Consider the following 5,869-nt stretch of genomic DNA (forward strand, 5'->3'; position numbering starts at 1 on the left):
CCCTCCCTTCCGTGTGCCTCCTGCCCCTCCCTCCCCCAGGCACATCCTCTTTCCTCCCCCAGGCCCTGGGCCCCGGCTTCTCCTTCCATCTCTCAGGAATTACTTCCTCCCCACATCGCACTCCCCACTCAAGCTGGGACTCTCGGGGTTTGGTTCTTAGAACTTCAGAGGCCCAAGGGGTCATCCAGTGCAACCTCCTGATTTGTGAATGAGAACATGACCTTGCAGAGACTTTACTGGGAGCTGAGGGCACATGGCTGGTCACAGTGAGGCTGGGACCAGACGCCAGGCCTCCTGACCCCTGAGGCAATGGTCCTTTGCCAACACGTGGCTCGGTCCCCAGGGCTCCCACCATACACCTTGCTGGGCTCCCGGGGAATCAGACCTTCCCTGTTTTTGCCATCCCGCCTGGCATCTATCTTCCACCTATCCGAAGCCTCGCCAGTCACAGACCCAGACTGATTCCTTCACACTCACTCCTCAAGCACAAAGTGCCTGAGCAATGTGACCTCATTGTGGGCATGGACATTGTTACAACGCCCCTGGTTCTAACTTCTGGTTGGAAGGGTAGATAAGACCGTCAGAGGATACTGAGCTCTGAATCTTTGCTGGGCTCCGGGCTGTACTCACAATTCTTCATTTAATTCTTACAACCGTCCTGGGAGGCTGGTGGGTTTTTATCCTCATTCAACAGATGAGGATGCTGAGCAGTGGAGAGGATAAGGAAGTTGGCCAAGGTCACCCCACCAGGAGGTAGGAGAGCCGATTTCAACCAGGATCACCCAACTCGTGCCGCTCAGCCCACCAGATGTGGGTACACAAAGTGGGGCCCCTGGACCAGCTGCATTGACATCACCTGGGCACTTGCTAGGAATGCAGAGTCTCAGGCCTCACCCAGACCTGCTGAATCAGAAATCTGAGGGTGAAGGCTGGCACGCCGTGTTTTCACAGCTTCTGTGTGATTCCGATGGGTTCCCCCTAAAGCCCAGGAACCAGTGCAGTAGACGACACAGTGGCCCCTCTGGGATGCTGGACACTCCAGAATCATTGCAATTCATCAGTCTAACAAACCTGTGCATTTTACAACCACAAATCTGAAGATTCAAGAGACTTTCCAACATGCAAATAGAAGGTGGAGAGGCCCAGTGTGGTGCAGACCGTGGAAGCCTCGCTCCAAGTAATTTTTCTAATCATTAGGTATCAGTTCCTCTCTTGCTGGCCCTGGGCCAGGCCTGAAGATAAATAGCTAAGGACTTAAAATAAATGAAAGCCACATTCTCTCCCAACAGATCAATAATGTTCTCTTCTCTAACACGATCTTCTCAGCAGACTGAGAGCGGGTCACTGCCAGCACTTATTTTAGCAAAGCCACAGAGTCCTTTCTGCCCACCTCAAACATTCCAGTTTTTTTACCCATCACCTGGGTACTAGAGATCAACAATCTCATGGTGTGGAAAGATGTTAGAATTCTCTGCTGCCCTTCGGAGGCCGAGTGAAGATAGACAATTTATTGTGGCATTTGATGAGCTGTTGATGCATTTACATGCCTGTTGCTGACGTCACAGTGTGTGTGGATGTGTCTCCACAAGGAGCAAATGCTAACACCCTCACGATGAGAGGACAAGCAGGCACCGTTCATCTCCCCCAACCAATCAGGTGTGCTAAGGCGGCCTCATTTAGTGCCGCAGAGTCTTAAAATAGATCCTTTAACAGATGAGTAACTTTCCAGTGTTTCTCTCCTCACCACCTGGCTCCCATCTCTAGCGCATGTCAGAGAAATACCTTCTCCCAGGCCGCAGTGAGAAACCAGGGTGAGAGAAACACCTCAGAAGAACTACTTTTGGAAAACTTATGTCTGCACTATGCAAGGGAAACCTGAAGGCCATTTTGGGGGATTTTTTGCCATATGCTCCGCACACAACAGGTGAACAATTAAGAAGTATATTGACGGCCACAATACCTCCTGTCTCTCACAATGCCTCCGATCGGCGGGGCTGTCAGCTTGCTACTCTTTGCATTCTGTCTTTATTTCATGACAACAGTCCTCTTTATTCGTGTGCCCTATTATAAATTCATTCATTATTTATTCCTCTGCACCAGGCATGTACTAGAAAATGGAAACTCAAAGATGAGTGAGAATCCTGCCCTGCACCTTGCCTTCCAGGGGCTGATACTATAGAGAGGGAGACTGGCCGGTAACCCTGGCTCCGCGTCGCAGGGAGAGTAACGGGGCCATCTGTGTACCACCTCGAAGTTTCCAGAGCGCACGCGCATCTCTCACGACGCTGATGGTATCTTGTGAGCGAGCGAGACAATCAAGACTGTGATGCCGATTTTAAAGACAAGGAGAAAAATGAAGTCTCTCTGATTAAAAGACAACTCCAAATAAGATTTCTCCACCAGCTTTTACAGACTGTGATGACAGAATTTTGCTTTCTGAGCAAATTTTCTTTCCCCGCCTTGCTGAGCCACTTGCTAAGATGTGGGTCCTTGAAGACGCCAACAGGCATGGAGGTGACAACGTGCTAATGGTCAGGGCAGGCTTTCTGCTTCCAAAATAGACTCTGTTGGGACTCAGAAGTGATGCCATGGTGTCTACTAAAGCAGATGATGAAAACAGAGGGAGTTGTAAATGTTCCAGGTGACGCCTGAGCGGAGGGCCGGGAGCAGGGCCCCTGGCTCTGCTTCCCTGGGATGACGTGGATGTGAGCCCAGGCGGCCTGGAGGCTTCTCTTGGCAGTCACTGCCTGGGCAACACAACACGCCTCCTCAAGCCCATGCAAGCAGGGTCAGTTTGAATGATTAGGCCCTGCAAATAGATGCCCTTGGTACAAAGGAGCAGGGGGGCTGAGAAGGGGTCCGACTCCTTGGCTCACCTCTTCTCTGGAGAGGCCCACAGACACGAGTGAAGCGTGCAGCTTTTCTGCTGCTTCAAGGTGCCACTGCATGCAGGCAGGCCTGGAAAGGGCAGGCCCACTCTTCTCCGGCTCATCCCACATCTCGCCATTTCATAGCAGAGCACGTCAGGGCTCAGAAAGTACCGATCCACACACGGCCTCTGTGGCCCTCACAGGCCCGCCTATTTCTCATCTACAGTCCTCAAGGAGGGAACCGAGGCTGGGGAGCTGGCGGCCCCAAGTCACGCAGCTGGAAAGCGGCAGCGTCAGCTTTGAATGCAGGTTTGTTCCTGGTGCTCCCCAGCTGAGGCCAGACAGAAGCTACAGGAGCACATGCCCGCCAACCAGCCGAGAAGTGAAAGGGCTGCAGGGGACCAGCACCGTGAGTTCAAAATGGGGAAAAACTAAACAAAAAGGAAACATCTCTTAGGAAGGAAGCCGAATCTTAGAGACATTCGGTTTGGTATTTTGGTTGTTTTTCTCTGAAAATGTGAATTGTTCTGCCTTCTTTGTTGACAGTATCTTGTCTGAAGTAAACATCTGCTGTGTGCCAGCACTGGTTTGCACTCAGGTTTTCCGAGGACACGTCTAGTGAGTTTTTCATTCAGGCCCAGCTGCGGTGACCCACTGCCCGCTCTTTATCCTCCCCTCCCGTTGGTCCTGCTGTGACGCATTCCGAACAGAACGAGACGCTGAGTTTGCAGGAGCTTTCTGAGCCTGAGCAAGTGGGATCTGCCTATGAATCCATGGGCTCCCCATAACTAGGAGGGCTCGTGGTGAGGAGAAAATGGAACACGACAAACACTGAGGCCACCCACGCTCCTCTCCTTCGTGTCTGGGGTTGCCCCCGGCCCCGGGCTGGGTGAAGGAGCGACCCTCTGGCAGAGCGGTTTCCTTTGCAGTGGAGGACTCTCACACCAGAGCTTTCTGATCAGCAAAAACTAGGCATTTCCCCATTCTTGAGGGTTGCAGAAAATGGTGGTCTCCAAAGTCATTCATCCTCTCTCACAGCAGGCAGGCATGTGGACAGGGGCCCACAGCGGAGCTCTCCCTCCCTCCCTGGAATCGCCACACTTTAGAAACTGCAATTTCGGTTGCCACTGAATAAACCACCATCGTGTCATCTGGGGATCAATACAAACAAGAGCGTGGAAACAGAGAGAAAAGTGCCCTTCTCAAGAAGCCCGGAGTATTGAAAGTACGGCTTCCACAGTCACCCCTTCAGGGTCCTACAAAGAGCCAAGCGAGAGAATAAACAAGACGCCCATCTTTAAAAATTTGTTCCCAGAACTAAAATGGCCAGCTTTGCCTAGAAAAAACCCAAGCTGGTACATTCCTCTTTTGAACACCTGGAGCTGTTTGTTATTCATTTGCAAGAATTCCTTCTGGCTCACAGCTACTTTGTAGACACCCTGGATCATCTGCTCTGAGAGTCAGCTGAGACGCTCCCACGGAGCTGTGCTGCCTGCCATCGCCTCATGACGAAGGGCCGAGGGTGGCCACTGTCCCCTCAGTTTGGGAAAAAAGAAAATGTAACACAGGAGAGAGGCAGCTTGTGTCGTCTCGAATGAGCTCTCTGCTCTTGTTCTGAACACTCAGAGAAAGAGAAAACCCTGGCAAAGAAAGAGCCTCATTCTTCCTGAGCAGTCCTTCTATTTGCCTTGACGTTCAGATTGTCATTTATTCTCTACTGTGCCTTGACAGTAAGGAAAATCCCTTTCTAGCCAATCAAGGCATCATAGTTGCCTGCCTTTAGCTGGGCCCCAGGTCCTGATAGCCTCCACATTTTTGCTAGGAATAGCCAAAGTTGTAAATTCGAGATTCTGACGCCCCACAACAATCCTGCAGAAAGCCCTTTCCAGCACACACCCCCGTCTCTGCCTGCACTGAGTTGGCGTGACCTGAATAGGTTTTCCACGTGTCAGCCCCTTTCTCCGATTGGCTCTCCCGGGCTACGTGGACATTGCTGCATGTGGGCCCCAGGGCGTCATGACCTGCTGACCAAACCACCCTGGTGAGAAATGTCCCGAGCTCTGCCAGGGTTCTCATCAGAGCCACCCCTGCGCAGGGGGCCCGTGCGAAAAACAAGCTGTGAGTGCACCTGCGCAGCTATCCACACTGTGAATTAACTGCTCACTAATGAGCACTTCTAACTCATGACCCCAGGACTGTCAACTAGAGGCGAAGAGGGTACTAGCAGTTGTGCTGACGGTGGGCGGCCCCCTCCATCTTCTCTCCTGTAGACCCTTCTCTCTCACTCCTACTCCTCGTGTCTTCTTGACCTTCAAGTCTACGTCTTCCCTGTGGCGGCCCAGCCTCTCTTCCTCAGAACTCCTAGAGCATTTGGCATCTGGACCAACTATCTGACTGTTACAAATAGCCTTGCAATGGAATTATTTTCACTTGCATGTAATTTTTCTTCTTTCAACCAGATGACACACTCTTCAGTGTCAGGGGTGGACATCATTTACCTTTTGTTCACGTTTTATGGTTGCACCATTACGCTTTCCAAGTATTAGGGACTTAAGAGAATTTGTTCCTTCCCCATTCAGTCCATATCCCATGTCAACATTGGAGGTGGAGGCACAGATAGTGTAGGATTCCGGTGACAATGAAGCAGTCAAGCTGTGTGGTTGTTACAGCACTGCCTAGGCATCAGGGAAGGGGACCCGTCTCCACTCTACTGCGTGAATTACCTGTGTGTGGTTCCGTCATAACTGCTCTGGCCTTACTGTTTTCATTTGTAATGGGAGGAAATGGTTTCAGACGACCTATAATGGTCTCTTCCAATACTAAAATTGTGCTAATTAACACTTGTCTTTCCTGGCTTGTAAGAAAAGATGATTTTATGGAATTAAAGCACCCTGAAGTTGCAGTACCGAAGCCCCACATTGCCCACCCTGCCACTGATGGAGGGCTCAGGGCTCCCCTTCCCTCAGAAGGCCTGGTTCTCTGGAGCTGAAATCTGCCTC

The sequence above is a fragment of the Equus asinus genome, chromosome 6 (genome assembly GCF_041296235.1).
Source record: "Equus asinus isolate D_3611 breed Donkey chromosome 6, EquAss-T2T_v2, whole genome shotgun sequence".
Classification (NCBI taxonomy): Eukaryota; Metazoa; Chordata; class Mammalia; order Perissodactyla; family Equidae; genus Equus; species Equus asinus.